The sequence below is a fragment of the Schistocerca serialis genome, chromosome 1 (assembly GCF_023864345.2).
Source record: "Schistocerca serialis cubense isolate TAMUIC-IGC-003099 chromosome 1, iqSchSeri2.2, whole genome shotgun sequence".
Taxonomy (NCBI): Eukaryota; Metazoa; Arthropoda; class Insecta; order Orthoptera; family Acrididae; genus Schistocerca; species Schistocerca serialis.
Genome location: NC_064638.1, coordinates 414,681,815 through 414,705,550, shown reverse-complemented (window position 1 = coordinate 414,705,550; position 23,736 = coordinate 414,681,815).

Genomic DNA, 23,736 nt, shown 5'->3' with positions numbered 1-23,736 from the left:
CTTACCCCTATAGGCATTGTTGCCTGACTGTAATGGATAGGTAAGCGTGCCGAGTTTGGTTGAAATCGGTCCATTGGCTTAGGAGGAAATGTGGAACATACATACAAACATACACATATCAAACTTTCTAATGTGTACGTGAGTTTCGCAAGAAAATAATTATTTACAGCGTTTGTCAAAGTGTATTTGTCCCCGAGACAGTAGTAAGGGATGATGAGCAACGAAGAAAAGAACTTGAAACTCTTCGTATATTCGTAAAGGCAGTAATATACACAATAGCACAGCAGACGTTGAGCGGCAGCTGTCTATAGAAGAAACGAGACCTGATGGGCTGAACGCAGCAGAACATCAGCGATCAGCGGCAGTCTCTGCCAGAGGCGTAGAGGCAGGACAGAGGCTGCCTGAAGGGGACGGGGCAGGGCAGCAGCGTGTTCTATCGGAAAGAAATTAAAGCGCGCCGCTCGCCGGAATATTACTTTCCCCGCATTCAACAGGTTGCCCTCACCTTGTGTGGGAAAAAAAGCGGCCACGGCGCGAGTTTTCCTGCGCGGGGCGCGCGCGCCGGCGGCCACACACGTACACCGCAGGCGCGATCGTTAAGAGCCCGCAGCACCACGCCGCGGCCGCCGCTTCTTTCACGTGGCCCCACAAAAAGGCACGAGTCGCATTTCTCAAGGTATTCCGTCTCCACTCGCCGGACTTACCACTTGCTCTCACCTTGCATCGTAACTGCAGCGCCATGAACGGAATTACGTGTCTCTTTAATTCAAACTGCTAGCTACCTCATAGATGGAATTAAATTTATGTTGTTATGCTATTTAAGTCCGCCTCCGTAGCTGAGCGGTTAGCGCGGTTGATTGCCTTGCCGAAGATCTGATTTCGTTTCCCGGTACTGCCAGGGGCTTTTCGTTGGTGAGATAATGCAACCAGGCTATTGAGACCAACTATGGAGCTACTCGACCGATTAGTAGGGATTCCAAGGTTTAAGGACTGATCACATACGCCCAAACTGCATCCAATGACGCCATTGGCGTAGGATGACATGGCGGTCGGTCGGAACACTGGTACTTTACCTTACTTTTCTGGATGTTTATCACTTAGTTATACAAACGTAATCTTTAATCGTGAAAAGGGTAAATAACTTACAGAAATGTTTGATAGAGCACTGAATACAATATAGCTTCAAGTTCCATTCCAACCTAACACTGCTAGTTCCCGACATTCCCGCTTGGTGGCATGCGCGAATGAGTTATTCCAACAGTCATCATCGAGTCATATAACGGTGCAGAGGGTGTGCAGTGTTCTTTATGGTTTCATGACTCCAAACCCACTACGGTACTACAGTTCAAAGACAATTCACGACTACATGATGTAAGTCACCACCTCAGAGACAAGCTGCTATTAACTGGTACAATCGTTTCACCAAAACTGGCTGTGGTTCACACAGGACGCTGAATCGGGGTCTGCCAGTAGTCACTGACGCAACAATTGAACAAGTTCGGCAGTCTCACATATGTAGTTCGCATATTCTATTCTAAGCTGGCACGTCTCGTTCATTTTCTTAGACTACGAATGTAACACTGCCAAATTTGTTCAATTGCTGCTTCAGAGACTGCTGGCCGACCTCAACCTGCATTCCTTTATGAAACGATTACACCAATTGATAACAGTTTGTCTTTCACGTGGTGGCTAGTGACATTTAGTCCTGAATTGCCTTTGAACTGTAGTAGCGGATTTGGAGTCATGAAGCCATAATCGACACTGCGGACGCCCTGCACCGTTATACGCCTCCACAATGACTGTTGGACTAACTCATTCGCGCATGCCACCTAGCGCGAGCGCCGGGAATTAACAGAGTTAGACCGGAATGAAAGTCGAAGATACACTGCATTCAGTGCTGTATCAAACCTTACTGTAAGTTTTTACCCTTTCCACTATTACAGGTTACTCTTGTATAAATAACTTACAAACACCCTGTACTGAAAGGAAGTTCCATTGAAGCGCATGTGATCAAGTTTTCTGGCAAGAGACAAGGAAACTGTTTCCTCGGAAGAACAAAATAATAACCTACTTATTTATTTATCACATTCTGTGGAACCATACTGGCCAGAGCAACGAGTCATTACTCAATTTACAGGATGTTGGATAATGAATGTTGATACAAAATTACAGATTTAATAAAACACCAGAAAGTGTTATGAAAAATGTACGAATAAACGCCACGTCACAGAGGAGAGTTTCCAACTGCGAGGAACTCTTGCCCAAACTTTCATCTCAGGTTTTAATACTTGACTTTATTACTGTTTTTTCTTAGTTGTGCTGAGACCCTACTGAAAATGGAAAACGCTCTTTAGTGCAAACTTTTCTGTTGAACGTTTAAGCAAGGGTTATCCAAGTGGAAATTGCTTTTCTGTTTATGGTTCGCTTAATGATGGTTGCAGTTCCTTCCGAATGAGCTAATCCTGCAATGCACCAGCAAACCCTGTAATGGAGTGTATGTACAGAGATAGCAGAGGTATGACTCGAGAAACATGAACAACGCGACCTGTACGGAGTTCGCCAATTGACACCAAACATCTGCGTGATCGCCATTTTATCGCTAAGAATGTTCTGACGAGTGCTCACACTTGCCCCAAAATATGATACCGTTGGACAGAATGCGGTGAAAGTAAGAAAAATAAACAAGTCTTCGAAATTTCGTTGTCAGAATCGTTAGCTGTCCTCCATGTGAGCCTGTATGAAAGTCTGTTATCCTTTTAGGTTATCTTACGCGTCTTCGTGTCAGCTTTCTCAATTATCGTTCACGCACAGTCACTTCGCTGCATATTTTTCTTTACATTATATCGCCTGCTCCGTCCGATTTTGTTGCAAAAATGTACAAATACGTCTGCTAAATACTATACAGCTGAAGAATACAGAACTCACTTATTTGTATTATAAAACTAGGCAGAATGTTATTTGAGACTGTAAGAAGCACAGGACGCTCTCCACGAATCAGTCAGATAGTTACTACTGTCATTTATTGAAAAAAATAAAGAAACAATATTCTGTCTATGTGGAAAATTTATTATAGTGTTATAAATATTGAAAACTTCTTTTTATATACTTTAGACACAGGCGCGAAATAAGTTTTTAATTTTCAAAAAAGCTTTAATTTCTCCTTTTGCAATCCCAATCACTGATTTTGACGTATTATACACTGACTACTAATTCCTTAAGAAACAATCAAAAATATGTCCTGTTATTGTATCTATAGGACATATAATACACCTAACATTCTACTCGAAGTAAAATTAGTGCTAAAACCGAAACCATTTCTGCTGTCAGGTGTTCAATAAGGCGAGTAGCAAGTACAGAAAAACAGGAGAGTTGATAAATTAAGAGAGCCATATAGACAAGAACTTGCTTTCTTCGGCTAGAAATCCACATTCCATTGATAATAGTCGTCACATCAAAGCAAAATCATTCTTCATTAAAACCTGATGAACGTTATTTTAAAGGTCATACCAATATCGGTTCTGATAGTTATTTACCACTCTTACTACGACAGTAGTTAAAAGATGTGGCATTTTATTCATATTACCAGTTCGATTAGACATCAGCGCATGAAGTTTTTTTTTTGCTTAGCTGGCCATTACTCAGTGAATCAGCTGTTAACTAACACTTGGTACGTAAGCTTTTAAGGATCAACAGTTTGTCAGTCTGAACGTGCTTGAAGGTTAATAATCCTCTGCTCATTTTTGCCGAAGTGGATATGTTCGTATCTGACAATAAAGACAAAGTATCGTCTTGGATAGATCAATGAATGGGAAGGGGATGTGGCATGGGGTTTTAGTCGAAACTCCTACAGCATTCGCATGAAACGATTTGAGAAAACCATACGAAACCAAATTCAGAACAGCTGAACTGGATTTGAAGTCTAGTCTTCTTAAATATGAGTCCACTCTTTAGCCACTGCGCCACGTCGCTCTTTACAACCCTCATTAGACAGAGAGTATTTCATTTTACTTTGGTTTTGAGGCTGTGTACAATCTATCTGATCGTGAAACCTGTTTGTTAGTTATTAGAGTTCGGATCAAAGTTAATTTTTTTCAAAGTGAATGTTAAGTGCTGTTAACCGCTATGCTACATTGCCTTTTTTTTCTAACTAACGCTAAATTTCTAGCTTTCAGTACCATCAGAAGCACCAAAGAGTTTTGATTAGCAGTACGCGTTCCACATCTCACTACGGATGTCGTTATAAATATATCTGGCGTTAGTAGTTCGCAGTCTAGTTCTTAGCGCGAAGGAGTACAAACGCTGTAAGAAGGGTTATACTACTTCCTAATGTGTCTGCCTTAAGGGGAATTTGCTCCCATTGTTATGAATTCTGTTAAATTCCGCCGTCTTTGGCGTCAGGCAGGGGTGTAATTTCGCACAAGGCACAACCCCTTGGCCCGGAGTGGAGGAAGTCCCCGCGGCTGACTGCTGTATGAGAAGCCAACCAGAGGGCTGGCGACACAACACGTTATGTTCCCCGTGCCCTGCTCCTTGGATTTATAGCCACACCGTCAACAGCCGCTGCGCGCTCAACTAATTAGAAGCCGTTATTAACGCAATGGCAATATACTGCGGCGCGGATTTCATGCATAACTCAATTACTGCCGCTGTATTACTTCTCCACCAGTACTATAACAGCACTCATTCCTCTGAACCGTATCTTTATGTCATTTTATTTACTTAATCTCGCATAATGCACACTCTCAGAACCTACTGCAATGGCAAAGGGTAGTTGCGCAGTCTATTGATGCTGGCAGGAGACAGCAAGTATTCTCACATTACTAAAGAGCAATCTGTGTGCTTTACACGAGGGAGCGAGTTTGTTACAAAGTGTGTTGAGGGGAGATAGGGCATGGTTCCAAATATAATGTCTGTAGTCTATGCTTTCATGCCCTTATTTGGCAGGCGAACTATGGCAGAATACATATCATACTTCTATGGTAAGCAGTAAAAAACGATCACGTCATTCAAAGCACAAAAAAACATTAAATGTTTCAAAAAAGAGTATTTTTTGATTCCGAACTACTTTGTTACTTGTGAACGAGTTGTGAGTAAATAGGGCAAGGTATTCAATAAAACGAACAATAACGTTTGTGCTCTTACATTCAGTGTTTGGCAATGGAGCTAACTTGTCTTTAGTCCGCCGTGGTAGCAGCACGGTCAGCGCTGGGTATAGGTTAGCGAAGGGGCAGGGGTTCGATTGCTGGCGGACCCGCAGATTTTCTCCGCTCGGGGACTGGTCGTTGTGTTGTGTTTACGTTCATATTGTCACGAGTGGCGCTCCACAGGTGAGATGGCTGTATGGGCATGCACCGAAAGCCTCTATTTAATTACCACACTGACACTATTCCATATTCTAAGGTATTCCGAGAAGTTTCCTAACCGACCCTTTAATAATCTATACTGGAACATGGTTGCCTTTACTAGTAAACAAAGAAAAATTTGAGCTAGAAACTCAAGTTCAGGGAGAAGAAATAAAAACTTTGAGGTTGGCCGATAGGATTGTAATTCAGTCAGACACAGCAAAGGATTTGCGAGGGTAGTTGAACGGAATATAAGATGAACATCAACAAAAGCAAAACAAGGATAATTGTTTGTAGTCAGAGTAAATGAGGTGATGCTAAGGGAATTAGATTAGGAAACGAGACAATTTAAGAAGAAGATTAGTTTCACTACTTGTGCAGAAACAAAAAAAAACCTGATGATTCCCGAAATGGAGAGGACATAAAATGTAGACTGGCAATGACGAGAAAAACATTTCTGAAGAAGAGAATTTCGTAACGTCGAATAAAAATTTAAGTGTTAGGAAGTCTTGTCTGAAAGTATTTGTCTGGAGTGTAGCCACGTATGGAAGTGAAACATCGACGATAAATAGTTTAGATAAAAAGAAAATAGAAGCTTTCGAAATGTGGTGCTACAGAAGAATGTTGAAGATTAGATGGGTAGATCACGTAACTAATGAGGAGGTACTGAACAGAATTGGGGAGACAAGAAGTATGTGGCACAACTTGACCAAAATAAGGGAACGGTTGACAGGACATATTCTGAGACACCAGTGACTGAGAAGCAGACTGAGAAGAGTGTAGGTTGCGGTAGTTATTCGGAGATGATGAGGCTCGCACAGGACAGAGTAGCACGGAAAACTGCATCAAACCAGTCTTCGGACTGAGAACCACAAAAATAATAACTGGACCATAACTTTAACTACACTGTTTGCTGCATGAGGTTCTCAGTTAATAGACACTGAAGCGCACAGTCGCTACAAAGACACAATCTCTTTTTAGAAATATTATACCGAAAATCCAGGCCATTTACCGTGCTGAACTCAGGACGCATTCAGTTCAGCGCGATGGGTACTATGGCTTCAATTTTTAACATCGATCAATGGTTGGAGACACATGCGTAAAATGTGCATCCTTAAATAGCCGGAAATCTGCATACTTCGATGAGATGTGAGTGTAAGAACTATGTAAATTACGGGAATATTTGTACAGTGCACTGCAATTTGGTTCTCTCACAAGTTCGTCTTTAAATACAATAGTTCTTTGTAAAGCGTACGTCATCAATGGATCTAAATAAATAAATATGGCATTAATGGTTAAGGGGAATGCAGTAATAGATGAAATCTTTCAATAAATTAACAGAGAGACTAGGTGCGTACTGTTCACTCCCACTAGATATGTCGGTAAATTTGTGCACTACGCTATAGCGGCGGGATTTACAGCTATATGTCTAGCAACACGCGTACTGTTTCCGGGAAGGTAAGGCATAGCTTTCACGTATACCATACAAGCTACTGAATAGAGGTTAGCGGGATCTATTTCGTCCACTCATTTTCCACAAGCTGCCGTCTTCACCAGCGTGTCGAGCCAGAGCAAACGAGAGCCTGTATGTCTCCATACGCACACTAGTCTCTCTGTTTTTATTCTTCTGGTAAGACGTAAGGTGGAAGCAGCAAAATTGTTGCACACTCTGCATCGAATACCGGTTCTCTAAAGATAATAGGGTTTTGAAGGACCGTATCGCCTTTCTACCGAGGATTCCCATTTAACTTCCCTTAATATCTTTACTACACTTCAATATGGGCTGTTCGGATTCTAACAGGCGTCTGGGATTGCCTTCTATGTCTGTGACCTGTTCCTTCTTGAAACACAAGAGCCGGCCGCTGTGGCCGAGCGGTTCTAGGCGCTTCAGTCCGGAACCGCGCTGCTGCCACGGTCGCAGGTTCGAATCCTGCCTCGGGCATGGATGTGTGTGATGTCCTTAGGTTAGTTAGGTTTAATTAGTTCTAAGTCTAGGGGACTGATGACCTCAGATGTTAAGTTCCATAGTGCTTAGAGATACTTTTTGAAACACAAGAGAAGTTATCTAGATAGGTCAAAAAACACCTAGCTGTCCTTAATGACCGTAAAAGCACTGCATTCTTCCAGAATCATTACAATTAAATCTAAGCCTCCCCTTTGCCTTAACTTGGTACTGATTTCTCCCATTCCTTTCATTCCACTTGTATCACTTCTTGATACTTAAACCAGATTTCAGGAGTTACTTTAAAATACACATGACAATCAGTAAATTAAGAGAAAATACTGTCTCAAGTCATTCTGCTTTTCCATATTATCATCCAGACACCCTACTTTCCCATGGATGACAGCATTGCCTGTGACTAACATACAGTGCTACTAATGTACGTGATATATCGTTTACATACATTGAAAACGTAAGGAGCACAATTACGCTTCACTGGGTCAATTCTCATGTTACTCCTGTTTCAAATGAACGTCTTCTGCCTAGTAATAACATGTTGGGCTGCATGTGCCAAAACATACATTTTCGACTCAGTAACATATTTTAATTATTGTCTTCGTTACCGATCAAAATGTGGTACTGTCACGAACGACTTACGGCGACCTAGGAAGTTTATATCTCTGTGTAATATATGTAAATACAGTCACTGAAAAGTGATATTTGTAGTCTGTGTACGGGTGGCGATTTCTGAACATGAGATGACTCTTTTGCGGGAAACATTCATAAACCATAAACGTCATAAAGCACGATCTTATATGGGATTCAGCATCGGTCGGTTGTTAGGGATACTGGTTCGTAACACTGCAGGAAACTTAAAACGTTATTTATACACTAATGCTAAACATATGCTTGAGGGAGACTCGAAGACAAGATATTAATTTTCAGAGTCTCGAGGTCTTCTGTAGTTTTTATTTGGGAAAGGATGAATGGGTTTACTAATTTAGGTTCCTTAAGGTAGCCCGGGCCAACTTTGAGTAGATGAATGAGTGGGTGACCGCATCTCGACAATATCCGTGGCATTCCGGCTGGTCAGTAAGCATAAAGAGCCTTTTCCATATGCGTACGTCCTCAGTCTTTAATGACTCGAACTTCGAAGATATTACATTCTTATGTTTTTGGTGTTGCGCAACTACGATCATCGAAATAAAAACACACACACACACACACACACACACACACACACACACACACACATATATATATATATATATATATATATATATATATATATTCCCATTAAGTTGGGAATGTGGGTTCGAGTCCCGGTCGGGGCACACATTTTCAACCGTCCCCGTTGATGTATATCAACGCCTGTCAACAGCTTAGGGTCTTGATTGAATTATCACATACAACGAAGGTTACATTGCCACGACATTCTTGTGTAAAACATTCTAGGATTTCTTACCCTGTCAATTCTGGGTAAAATATCGAACTTTCAACAATTAGCAGCAGCATCTCCTCGTGCTTCTGACGAAGACGGTGTTCTTAATCACCTAAATTTTGAGGTTTTACCCGGAATTGATAAGGCAAGAACTCTGAGAAACTCTGTTCATGAAATCACAGAATTCAACTGTCTTTGTGAATGGTTGTTTTCACGTCTTTTTCTGTTGAACTGGAATACGCACACAACTTAAACACTGCCCAGATTTTAGTGAACAAGGCACAGGATTACCTGTTAAATACAGTAATACAGGAAATGTTTGATGACAGCTTTAAATCTCAAAACAACCGCACGCGAAACGGAGAGGAGCAGTCGCCGCCGTCACCTCCCGCTCGTTGTCACACGGTAAGTTAAAGAACGAATGGCCTCCAGTTGACTTCCCGTTTGCCGAAGCTCGTAGGCGCTCCGCTCGCGAAATGCAATTTATCAGGAATTTCTATTTAGCGCACGGGGACGAAATTTGCATGGCGTGTCTTACAACCGGAATAACAGAATGATATGCATGCTAATGAGGCGGGATGCCTCCGTATAGAACGGAACAGAACAGGTAGTGAGAAGGCTCCGCGGCGGAGGGGCGCGGGGGAAACGGAGGAATTTATGATGGTGCCGCGGGGGTGGCGGGGGAGGGGGTGTGCGGGGAGGCGCCGGCAGGCGGCAGCACGTGCGCCGGGGCGCCATTCCTCAGCGCGCCGCCAGGAAGCGAAGCCGGCGCGGCGGGCCGGCCGCCTTGTGAAGATGATGTAGCGTCCGCCCCCGCACGCCGGAGAAGAAAGTAAATTGGATTCTCCAGGAACCGGGCGCAGTGCATCACGGCGCGGCGCGGCTCGCCGCTGGAATAGTAATACGGCGCTGGCGGCTCTTTGTCCGCCAGGGCGGGCCTAATTGAGCGCGCAGCGCCGGTGCAGGCCTCTGGCGGAACCTTTTGAAAATTACCGACGCCGCGGCGCCCGCAATAGCGAGGAGGGCGACGCCGCCCCCACGCCTGCGCGCCGACTAATCCGGGGCGGCGTCTGCCGGCCTCCTTGCGCTCAGGCGGCCACTGTCTGAAGTGCCTCCCGAAAGTTTTGCGGCGTGTCCACCGAGGGTGGACCGCTGACGACTCGATTAACGAACCCGTACTCTCTATGAAAACAAACTGCGGGATCCCTGTAGTTCCCGCAGGTCAACTACTCTTAACAAGCTATGAAAAGCAAACAATGTGGGTGACGTGTCCTACCTTGGTGAATTGTGTTTTGTGGGAGTTGGGCCGTGGTACGAGGCTTCTTCCCGTGACTTAAGTTTTGTCCTGTAATGCTGGAGATGTCGTCATACGTTATGAAAGCTCAAGTACCAGTTTCAAACTTGAACAAGCCCAGCGAGCCGCTCTGTTCATACGTTTCCTAGCAAAAGTAGCCGCGTCAGACATCACACCGATGCTTAAGACGGCTGAGTCGCACCGATGTATGTTATAGAGCTTTAGTACGCAAGAGTTGGCGCTGAATCGCTATCACCTCCGATGATACCTTTGTCTGAATTAAGACTTAGACCTCGGCTTTAAGACCATAAAACAAAATACCCAATGGGCACAAACACCGGCCATAAAGGCCTGTTTTCTACGATCGGTCCATCTAGAGCTGCATGATTACTTTGCAATTCACAAATAAGTGCTTGGCAGAGGGTTCATGGAATCATCTTCAGCTATTTCTCTACCGCTGCACTGTCGAATGGCGGGGAGAAGAAATGAGCGCTTAAATATTTCCGTGCGAGCTCTGATTTCTCTTATTTTCTTATGATGATCATTTATAGCTATGTAGGTGAACACCAACAGAATATTTTCTCGATAGGAGGAGAAAGTTGGTTAGTTGAATTTCATGAGAAGATGATGTTGCAATGAAAAGCACCTTTGCCGGCCGGTGTGGCCGAACGGTTCTAGGCCCTTCAGTCGCAGGTTCGAATCCTGCCTCAGGCATGGATGTGTGTGATGTCCTTAGGTTAGTTAGGTTTAAGTAGTTCTAAGTTCTAGCGGACTGGTGACCTCAGATGTTAAGTCCCATAGTGCTCAGAGCCATTTGAACCGTGGTGTCACCTGTTTTTTTTTTAGTGGTAGAGTAATGGCTTGGGTGTGAATCTCTGTTTAATGGAGGAGACACAATACCTTAAGGCTACTGAATGACGAGTGCAAGGCAGGAGATGCGGAACAATATACACACACATAAAATTCTAATGCAAATCCCCACAGCACTTGAAAATGGGAACCAGTTTTTGAAACGAGTCGTGATACAGCATGGGAAAACGTAACAGGTTCAGTACATTATTATTTAAATGACTAACGCCATAGTTTCCGGGTTTCGAAAAACATCGTTTATGATGGGGAAAGCTAAGGAGTAAACACAGAGGAGTCGCTTAAGAATAATACCACTTTTATTTGGTGAACGACATCAGGGTATCAAAACGATTTATATCGAATGAAAAACACAGTCAGCATCACTTTTCCTTTTTTTATTGATGATGACTAGTTTCTGTCAGACAAGAACATCATGTAACATAAGACTTACTTTTGTTTCATTCTTACCACTACTGACAAACTGCAGTTTTCAGCAATAGATCTGAGAATGATCTGCCAGCCAGATGGAAACCGGTCATCATTAATTAAAGATAAATACAGTGTCAGAAAAGCTATGGAAGATAGAGGGTTGAAAATCACTAGGAAGAAACCGGATTACTTGTGCATAGGAGGAGGCCAAATGGAAGAGACAGACTAGTTGAATGGACAGAACTTGAAGAAAAAATTCGATAGTTTAAACTACTTTAATCAATAGATGGCAATTCAGGCGTGTTAAAAGACTATAGAATGGTTGTACGAACCGAAATAGTCATCAGGTATTTTTCACGATAAAAGAATAAGTCTTAACACTAAAACAATGGTTTGTAAGCTAGAAGTGAGGTCTGCAATGCTGCATGGAGCAGAGCCGCGAGCCCCAACTGAGAAACATTGCAATTCAATGTATGTGGCTGAAATGAGAATGTTAAGAATAATTTTTGGCGTCACCAGATTCCATTGGATCAAAAACAAGAGAATGAGAGACAGCATTAAAGTGGCATGTTGGCAACAGAACGGTAGAAATGGTAGTGGAAGGTGACAGAAAAAGTGGAAGATCAAGAAGAAAATAGATGAACTGTCTACATGAGGGACCCACGTTGCAGACTGTTCTTTAATAACTCAAATTTAAAAAAAATTCTGAACCCACGACTGTTTTTTATCTTGTTAGCTACTTCAGATATTAAGGAAGATGTCGGCTGCTTAGCAGAAGTTGAAAGCACGAAAGGCAAGTATTGAGAAAGAGTGTATAAAACGCCAATGACACTTTTCGATACTTTTGTTACAGTGACGTACGTGTCTGCTCAAGACGTGTGAAGAGTATCTAAGTAAAATTAATATTACGACGATAAAATATTTACGTATGAAAATAACGCTAACGTGCAAAACCGTACCTGTACCAATGACGAACTAGAATCTCTGGAGTTAGGGAACATAGAAACGTTCGAAAACGAAATTACTTTGTGGGTTTTTATATGCTGCCTTTACAATGAAATTTCGTGTTACATAACCGTGGAAATAAGGAATATATATTAGTGTTTAGATGCAACTCGACTTATAAAAGATGTAATAATTTCCGGGTATTTGCTATGTTGGAGAAAAACCTTTGTACAGAGGAAAGTCTGAATAAATAAATAAATTAATTTACATCTCGCTGTCCACCTCACTTTCTCTTCATTTAGATACGTTCCCTGTAGGAGAGAACATAGAACTATGACTACTATCTTTAAAATATTGCATGTACTATTCATATTCAAGGAGCACAAAACAAGTATATTTATTTAACTCGCCTTTTCATAAACTCACGTGCAAAGAGGCACCACAAATTTTATCACAGAGTTCGCCTGCTGGTGTAGAGTGACTCAAATTGGTGCATCGGGAATCGTTGTAATTTAGTTTCTCTTTGTTCGTTACTTCCATTTCGACAAAATCTGAACTACACTGCTTATCATATTCATTTCTTTATTAATTTTACGTATTGGTGACAGTTTATTTTCAATCATTCTATATAAAACTTTTGCATTGTGTGTATATTTAATGTATCGGGTGTACCATATGAAATAGCGGAAACTTACACAGGTGAAAGCATACGGTAATAGGAGCACAAATGTTTCAGTAAACAGGGCTCTGAGCCGTTTGCGGGACAATTGCGGATGCCTGGTTACGAGTCGCCATTGACATGAGTACGAAATATTGTGATGATTGGTACAAATGAGCTTGAAATCTAAACGATAAACTCCCAGTCTACTTGTACTCAAACTTTGTGGGAACTTTGGTTCAAAAAATGGCTCTGAGCACTATGGGACTTAACATCTATGGTCATCAGTCCCCTAGAACTTAGAACTACTTAAACCTAACTAACCTAAGGACATCACACAACACCCAGGCATCACGAGGCAGAGAAAATCCCTGACCCCGCAATGAATCGAACCCGGGCGTGGGAAGCGAGAACGCTACCGCACGACCACGAGATGCGGGCTGGGAACTTTGGCACGAAATACAGTGCTGCTTCAGCACTTGAAAAAGCAGAGTTTACGGATTACTCGTACCTATTAAAGAGGGTGCCCCATGTTTCAATCTTGCATTTGGATCCAATTATTGTTAATATCGTATATCTTGACAATTCTGTACAATTCGCAGGTCCAGTTTTTCAAAGGGAGTGTTGTACTGTTCACCTCTGAGGCAGAACCTACCAGTGGACTGAGCTCAGGTGATCTTGTAGGCCAATGTATAGGCCCTGCAAAGCCTGTCTATCTGAGACCATACTGGCGGGTTGGATACCCTCTTCGAACTCTGAATGTGCCTCGGGCCCAGCATATGTGTACTACTTTTTCAGTCATTAGGCTCATAGTTGGATGTCCTCTTGAGGAACTGGTCATTGGGGCTCAGTTCGAAGCGGGACTCATAACCGAAGATAATTCTACTCCAATCAATGAGATTTCAGGCTGAGGACGTGTCTGGGGTCGCCTCGGACAGCGGTGTGGACACCAACCAGACCGTCGTCCGTCATACGGACCAGCAACCATGAGTGGTGGCCAGGACTGCCATTTCATTTCTTTTCAGGACCCATTTGGTTATCATCCGCAGTACCCCTACACCACAGTGGTATGTGGGCAGTACTCTACGCTCAGTTTAGTTGCCATTGAAGGGGAGCTATCCTGGACATACGTTTCAGCAAGATAGTGTCCAGAAGCACAAGGCGAGAGTATCTACTGATTGTCTGCCTGGTCCCCAAACACTGGCCAGCAATGTTGCCGGATCTCTCTCCAACTGAGAGCGTTTGGATCATTATGGGAAGGACCCTCCAATTACCTCGGGATTTTGACGATCTAACACGCCTTTCGGACAGAACTTGACAAAATATCCCTCAGGAGGACATCCAGCAAACCTACACTACTGGCCATTAAAACTGCTACACCAAGAAGAAATGCAGATGATAAGCGGGTATTCATTGGACAAATGTATTATACTAGAACTGACATGAGATTACATTTTCACGCGATTTGGCTGCTTAGATCCTGAGAAATCAATACCCAGAACAACCACCTCTGACCGTAATAACGGCTTTGGTACGCGTGGGCATTGAATCAAACAGAGTTTGGATGGCGTGTACAGTTACAGGTGCCCATGCACCTTCAACACGATACCACAGTTCATCAAGAGTAGTGACTGGCGTATTGTGACGAGCCAGTTGCTCGGCCACCATTGACCAGACGTTTTCAATTGGTGAGAGATCTGGAGAATGTGCTGACCACGGCAGCAGTCGAACATTTTCTGTGTCCAGAAATGCCCGTACAGGACCTGCAACATGCGGTCGTGCATTATCCTGCTGAAATGTAGGGTTTCGCAGGGATCGAATGAAGGGTGGAGCCACGGGTCGTAACACATCTGAAATGTAACGTCCACTGTTCAAAGTGCCGTCAGTGCGAACAAGAAGTGACAGAGACGTGTAACCAATGGCACCCCATACCATCACGCCGGGTGATAGGCCAGTGCGGCGATGACGAATACACGCTTCCCATGTGCGTTCACCGCGATGTCGCCAAACACGGATGCGACCATCATGATGCAGTAAACAGAACCTGGATTCATCCGAAAAAATGACGTTTTGCCATTCGTGCTCCCAGGTCCGTCGTTGAGTACACCATCGCAGGCGCTCCTTTCTGTGATGCAGCGTCAAGGGTAACCGCAGCCATGGTCTCCGAGCTGATAGTCCATGCTGCTGCAAACGTCGTCGGACTGTTCGTGCAGATGGTTGTTGTCTTGCATACGTCCCCATCTGTTGACTCAGGAATCGAGACGTGGCTGCACGATCCGTTATAGCAATGCGGATAAGATGCCTGTCATCTCGACTGCTAGTGATACGAGGCCGTTGGGATCCAGCACGGCGTTCCGTATTACCCACCTGAACCCACCGATTCCATATTCTGCTAACAGTCATTGGATCTCGACCAACGCGAGCGGTAATGTCGCGATACGACAAACCGCAATCGTGATAGGCTACAATCCGACCTTTATCAAAGTCGGAAACGTGATGGTCCGCATTTATCCTCCTTACACGAGGCATCACAAGAACGTTTCACCAGTCAACGCCGGTCAGCTGCTGTTTGAGTATGAGAAATCGGTTGGAAAATTTCCTCATGTCAGCACGTTGTAGGTGTCGCCACCGGCGCCAACCTCGTGTGAACGCTCTGAAAAGCTAATAATTTGCATATCACCGCATCTTCGTCCTGTCGGTTAAATTTCGCGTCTGTAGCACGTCATCTTCGTGTTGCAGCAGTTTTAATGGCCAGTAGTGTATAATAAGTGGGAAGCCGAATAACCGCTTCCGTAAGGGCCAGAGGTGGAACAATGCGTTATTGACCTGCCCAGTTTGGGAAGATCTTTCCCTTGAGTAAATCATCCAATGCTTGAGAAACTGTGATGATTTTTTGTCTTTACATGTACATGACCTCCACCAATTTTCGTGCTATTCGATTAATTCCTTCGTCAAGCGCTTTCTTGTTTTAGAGTGTACATTTGTACAAACAAGGAATGTATTTCAAACTGAAGTCAGTACAGGTTTTACTCATACATTCACAGTTACCTTGCAAACAACTCGTTTGCGGATGCCTGTTTACTGGTCCCTTTTGGCTCCTATTATGGTACATTCCCACCCCTATCAGTTTTCATTGCTGATTATGATACACTCCGTACACCACCCACAATTCAGAGTGATTCAAGTGATGTAAAATGAAAAATAATTTCGTTTCCTTATTTTAGCGAGTAAACTTCCGTCATCGGGAACCTCTTTAAGTCTCCTCATGGTAGATGACAGCTTCGAAATGTTTTAAAAGCGTTTTAATGACCAAGCGCTCGACTGACACACATCTACGCTTTGTATGCGCTCGAGGCGCGCTTTATGCACGTTTTACGAGCTCCGCCTCGGGAGGCGCCGGCGACGTCTGCGTCTTCGGTGCGAGCCGCCCCACGACTGCCGGTGGCATTGTGTGCGGCGTGGGCGGCCGGCCTCCCAGCGACAATAGGGCCAATCACTTGTGCCCCTAACGAGGTCCATTACACAAGCGTAATTGTTGTGCCCGTCTGCCGCACCAGTGGCTCAGAATTAACTCGAATTATCCATCATTACGGCATTTTCCGTTACTATCGCTATTCATGCCCGGGGTGCTGTTCCATCCTCAGATACTTTCCTCCTTGCCGAAGATGCGTTTCACTGAGATGAATGGAAATTTGGCAGCGAAGGATGAGAGTGTATATCGAAGTAAGCAATCACGATTGAGTTGTTATTCATTCATTTATAGCGGAAACGAGTTCGAGGTACAGAGAATTTCAAGCTACCTTCGACTGACATCTGACGAATAAAAAATCTGGAGAAGTCGCAGAAGGTATCGATTGTGAGATTTCTTCATCTTTAATATAAAATTACAACAACATGGCCAAAATCAAAATATCAGTCCGACTTCTTTTGCAAAAAATAATCTTGTCAAACAAGCAAATTGTGTTTCGAGCCCACCAGGCTCATCATTAGTTGTTTACTGCAGATTTTCGTTAAGTATTTGTATACAATTTCTACCTTGTCCTATTATAGGAAGACCTAATATAAGTATTTCTGTTACTTCAGCGGGTTACTGTCTCTAGTAGTATTTGTACAGAAATAAGGGAAAAATAACTCGCGTCGCACAGCAATGAGTCGTGGTACGTAACTATGATACAAACACGTTAAAACGGTATTTCTCGTGTAATAAAGGATATTTCTCGGTTAAGTTTAAACGTTAATTAGTGTTTACCATCTTTGGGTTTATCAGGATGTGCTATTGTAAGATTTTTTTGTTTACTTCAAGTTAATTTGAAATGTATAACTGCTTATTCGTTTTGTTTGTTTTTGTTCTGACTTTCTAAGCATCTCACCAGAAAGGAAACTACAATGAATGAGTGATAATATGATATTATTGGCCTGGAGGCACTGTCTGGGGCTTCGTTTAAAATTATTGCGCTGCATTGTCAATAAAATTATCCGACTGCTCGGCCACCGTTGCTAACCCCATGTGGTGTTGTTCTGTCTATCAGACGCATCTTCGGTGACTTGCGGTGACTAATTTCTGACAAATGATATAAAGCCAGTACTTAAGAGCAATGACAGTATACGCAACAGATTGTTAATGAGCCAGCTTATGAGTATGTTCTTCCGAATTCTTCCTCTGAAGTTGTAGATACGCTGATAACCGTGTCAAAAATCGCTTACGCTCTGTGCAGTGTTGTTACAACTGAAGTCGATATTCAAATGTATCATTTGCTAAACTACTGGGTAGTTGTCTCATTAATCTAGAAACACAAAGTTATCCTTCAGGCCACAAAACGGAGACGCAGCGCATAGGAGACGTGGTATAATTTCTAGAAAAAATACCTCATTCAGCACTGGATGCCGTTCTAGTAGAGAATTTTGCGTTTGGATCGAATTGTTTTTCGCATCATAGGTGGAAGCAACCTATTAGGATGATAATTCTTCTGTGCACAACATTATGTTTAGGAAAAGGACTTGATATTTTATGAAAAGTCGGCTGAGGCACTTAGGCAGCAGTGTAATAATGAAGGGTGTTCATAAGACAAAGTACGAAACAACACTGTGGGTATAATTGAGTGTTTATTCAAAAGTAATCACCAGAGGCCTGAGCACACGTGTGCCACTGTTTCACGAGCCGAAGGGTTCCCTGTCCCCAGAATTCCTGTGGCTGCGACAGGAGTCAGTCCTCCACTGTGCCCTTCAGTTCGTCGTCAGAGTTTAAGCGCTTCCCTTTGAGATGCTATTTAGCGGACCAAACACACGGAAGTTGCAGGTCAATATGTCCCGGCTGCAGCCCAGGTCTTTGCTCTTGATGGGCTTGCGTACGCCGCTGAGTGTCTCAAAGTACACGACTCAGTTAATGGGTTTTCCATTCTCGAGGAATTCTGCGATTATGATACCTCAGACGTCGGAAAAGACGGCGAGCGTCCCTTGTCTGCTGATAGCACATCTTTGAATTTTTTAGAGGGAGGTAACACACGTGCACAACCACGCCGGATGCCGCTCTCGCATACTTGGATGTCTCACTATGTTATCCCAAACCAAAGCGGCATATGTAAGTTTCATCCGCGTTGGTTGTTACGACTTTTCTCATCTTTTCATATGAACTCTCCGTATATTAAAAAAATGACACAGCACGGACTGTACGTGGAAGGATGATTACTGTTTAGCTTGACGTAGACCACAAGATCATCAGAGAAGGTGCAGTCACCACATGACTCAGCGTTTATGTACTCTGCCCAACCATAAGTTTCCTTAATAAACATACAGAATCTTAATGTAGAAATTTGCGATTCAAACTTTACGGCAACCTATTGCTACGCAATCAAACATATTAAAACTGTAAATTAAAAGAGGTTTAAAAAAAATCAGCCAACCAGTTGCAAACCAAAGGGTATTTAGCCCTTGACCTAGGTTTCCATATTTACAAAAATATCTTCTTCAGAAGGAGCGGGCCTTCTTATTTCACCTGCTGGTAAATTATATTAGCTGAAACCGAGCGGCTTTTGTCATATAAAAAATTTATATAAAAACCAGAAACATGACATGCCATGGCTGACAGCAGCCAGATTATACATAGCGTATGCCAGAATAAACGCACGAATGTATTCGCCCATTGGTAAACGCTCTTGTCTAAATGTTGCTGGTTTTTATACCAATTTTATGTATGACAAGAGCAGCTTGGCTTCAGCTTATGTAATTTACCACCATGTAATGCAACAAGTTCCCCTCCTTCCGAAGAAGATATTTTTATAGATATCGAAACCTACGTCAAGAGCTAAATAAACCTTAGGTTTGAAACTGGTTGGCTGATTTTTTCAACTTCTTCAAATTTATGCAGTTTCTGAATCACAGCCACGTTTAAGATTCTGACTATAAATTAAAGTTATAGGAATAATAAAAGCAGTATACGTTAAAGGGCGAACGTTTGCTAGATTACAAATTACGATAAGAAAATCTGAATTCATCTGAAACAAGATGACAGAATTGGAAGAGTAAATGGTACGGTACATGTTGCAGCGAAACATTGGCTGCCGCAATCCGTGCTAAAACAATTTTCATTGCGATACTGGTGATTCCAGTAAAAACAAAATAAAATATTTTAATTTCGACTCAACTTTCAAGTGTGGCCCAGGATTTGAAAATTTAGAGTTATGGCTCTCCTTTCGAGGTTGTTATTTCTACGTACTGAAACGCCGTAGTGTTGCGAATCCTATAGAGAGAGTAGTCGAGAGGAAAGGACAGGCCTGGGCTAACCTACCTGGGTTAATCACAAAACGGTGAAACAGGTAGCAAGTCAACTGCTATGTTCGTTCACGTTCTTCATAGCGAGTTCCCCGTTTGGGATGCAGGCTAAAACAAATAATGTAGTGCATATTTCGGCACCACTTCATCTCTCCATTTTAGAATCGCTGCAAAAGGATGCCGGGTAATTTTTCTGTGAGGTTGTATCTTAAAAGGCAGTGAGCACGAGTTGAGCAGGCGCAGCGGTAGTAATAAGTGAAGTGCGTGCTGATTAGACGGAATTAGAGCGACGTGGTGGGGCCGGCACGGACGCCCCGCGCCTGTGGCATTTCCCAATCGGTGAGCCGCACGCACGTTACACAGACAGGCAGACGGCGCGCGCCCCTGGGGCCTGCGGCTGAGTGATTAATGCCCAGCAGAGTAGTACCTGGTTCGAGTCCCGCCGGGGCCGGTGGGCACTAGCTCCTCATTAGGAATTGCCCCGGGGAGCGCGCGCGTGTGTGCCGAATAAATCCTCAGGCCGCCGCCGGACCGGCTAACACGGCTGGCGAGCGGGAAGCGTTTTAAGAGTGCGCAGAGCCGGGCCGCACGGCGCGAAGGAAGCAACAAGTGGCCAGTTTGGGCTTTTATCACGGCGACGCTGGCGCCGCCGTAGCTTTATTAAAAACCCTATCGCCTCGCCTCGGCTTGCCTCCGTGCGGTTTAAAGAGAACAGGTTGTTAACTCGCGCTGCGAACAAGATGACTCCAGCGGTGTGGCATTTCCACTCGAATCCGAAAACGCTCCCCTATGTAGTCCAGGTTGTTGCAGCTGATTCTGTGGCTCCTTGATAACTCAGATTTCTTGAAAGAATTCGAAATTCGTCATTCTTCCATGGTTATCGCTGACAAAACGGTTACGTTGGGATATTTTACTATAAAAATATAGCGACCAGCCACTTTCTTTACTGCGTTTTATTTATGCCAATATGCATTTCGGGTTTGCACCCATCTTCAGCTGGCAAATTACATGTATCTTCAGTTTCTACAGTGGTAAATTTCGACAGCAGTTTGGATGCTGCAGCTGGCCTGTGCAAAAGCAACGATTACAATAATTTTCTTCAATTTCGCGAGTTTTAAGTTACGCACTATCAGTTGTTCATTTTACTTACATTCTCCTCTTCTTGTTTTTTCTTGGCCTTTCTTCTTTTTTGTAACAGCACAAACACTTTTTGTCACGTATTTTACACAGGCGCACTGCGTTATCTGCCATGTTGTCGACTGACAGGTTTTTTTTATTATTATTTTTTTACATACGAGCAGTTTATCTATGGACAGAGTTATATTTTACGAAATTTTTGAGGTTCTAGTTAAGCTACTGTTTACTAAACATTTACTTGGGTGACAGAAGTATTCTAAGTACGAGGTATACCAAGTTGTTTTTTTTTTCTTACTTAGGCAGTATTGAAGATAATAATTAACATAACACATTTATACAAAGCAGTAATTCATACATTTTGGTAACTCCGATTGGTCGGTAAGTATGTCAGAAGGAGATGCATGTTTATGTGACTTACGAGGGGACTTCTGATAAATTTCAGTTCTACCCTATTCCATCGTCCCAACTTATTTGCGGTACAAAGTTTTAGAATTCTGAATTATTTCCTGCTAGCCGGCCGGAGTGGCCGTGCGGTTCTAGGCGCTACAGTCAGGAACCGCGAGACCGCTACGGTCGCAGGTTCTAAGCCTGCCTCGGGCATGGATGTGTGTGATGTCCTTAGGTTAGTTAGGATCAAGTAGTTCTAAGTTCTAAGGGACTGATGACCTGAGAAGTTGAGTCCCATAGTGCTCAGAGCCATTTTTTATTTCCTGCTCAAGGTCGTTAAAGACTACACACTCAACAACTGAGTCAGTGCACAGTTATAATTTCGAAACGGTGCTCGAAGGGAACAACTGAAGCTTTACGTTATCCTGATGAGGTTGATTATTGTAAACTGAACAGATGGACAGAAAAAATAGGATTTGCTTCACTTCTATATTTCATATTCTTATCCAGGTCCAACATCGACTCATTGACTCCTATTATTACAGGCGCCGTTTCGTTGGAACACAGGAAATAATGTGATGGCGCTGAAACTTCTAAGGTTAGCAGGCTGCGCTAGCGAAAGGGATTTTATCTTCTGAGAATCGTCCATCTTGTCTGCAAACCACAGTGTTATACTTTCTTTGCTATACTTTCCACCAAGTAATGTTTGGTTTTTAAAAGTCATTGCACTGCCGGGAGAACACTTGAGAAAGAGTCCCGTGTGGTCAGTATGGAATATCTCGCGTGGATCATAATGTACCAACAGGCTTCCTGGTTCATTTTTCCATTCCGAACAAACTCTCTTACTAACACTCGCGCTTTCTCCACAAAGCTTCTTAAAACCGATATTTTGTCTCTTTTTAAAGTCAGCTAACCATCCTGCACTAGAGGCGAACCCCTCAGTGCCGAGACTAACAACAAATGGCTTCTCTTTTTCTTGAAGCATATAACCTTCGTCAAGTATCTCGCTGGAGCTATTTCAGCAAGCATTCTTACAGGTGCGGAAATTCTCTTTGACGCGTACGCTTCCTCCCGCCAAAGGATAATGTGTTCAAAAATCCGATCTTTCTGTTTAAAGAATATTGAAAGCGTATAAGGCAAAATGTAGAAAGTTTCCGCTCCATACTGTTTTCTTACTACACAGTCAGTGACAGGACACTTAGAAAATGTAACAGACCTACTAAGGAGACTGCCTACACTACCCTTGTCCGTCCTCTTTTAGAAAACTGCTGCGCGGTGTGGCATCCTTATCAGATAGGACTGACGGAGCACATCGAAAAAAGTTCAAAGAAGGACAGCACGTTTTGTATTATCGCGAAATATGGGAGAGAGTGTCACTGAAATGATACAGGATTTGGGCTGGACATCAGTAAAAGAAAGACGTTTATCGTTGCGATGGAATCTTATCACGAAATTCCAATCATCAACTTTCTCCTCCGAATGCGACAATATGTTGTTGATACCGCCCTACATAGGGAGAAACGATCATCACGATAAAATAAGGGAAATCAGAGCTTTCACGGAGATGTATAGGTGTTTATTCTTTCCGCGCGCTTACGAGATTGGAATAATAGAGAATTGTGAAGGTGGTTCGATGAACCCTCTGCCAGGCACTTAAATGTGTTTTGCAGAGTATCCATGCAGATGTAGATGAAATAACGTGCTTCTTTTCCGCGAGGAACTAACACTCTTATATCTTGGAAGTCAGTTTTGCACCTGATTTATCTACTAGAAAACAATATGCCCTGTTAAATAAACAAAGAACAATTGAGGAGTTGAAAGACGAACTATGTACGGAATCAGTTGTCTAAGTAATTCAAATTACCTATTGTCAAAATCTAGCTTCTAATTGCGTTTCTAGGCGTCCTGTTATGACAATCGCTTTCATTCATCATGTGTACCAATGATTTCTTCGATTTATCGAAGTTTTCTCAAGGTGCTGGACAGCTATTTCAATTTATCTAGAAACTCGACTTATCGTCGTTCGAATGAGTAAGATGCGACTGCATACACACGCAAATACAGCCGACTTCACGTACCATCAGATCGGTGTGCCAGAGTGATAAGACACTGAACCCGCATTCCGGAAGAAGGCGACTGAAATATCTTCGTCTGGCAGACCAACTTTATATTTTCCGTGGTTTCCCTAAACCGCTTAAGGCAAATGAGGGGATGGTTCTTTTGAAAGTAATATGACCGATTAATTTCCCCATTCTTCCCCAATTCTAGCTTTGTTTTTAATGACATCATGAAGGAATGCCAAATCGTAATCTTCTTTTTTTCTCCTATGTATTAGATGATGACTACTCTGTGTAACTGCTAGACACAAAGAAAACAAGATATGAACTTGAGTGCGTTGAACATTTAAAAAATCCCTTTTAGACATCACGTTAGTAACGGATAGGACTGATTCAGCTCAACTTACTCCACGGCTCTTATGCCCTTCCTTCACTTTCAACCCTCTCCATATTCTTAATTTATTGTATTGTTTATTGTTTATCTTTG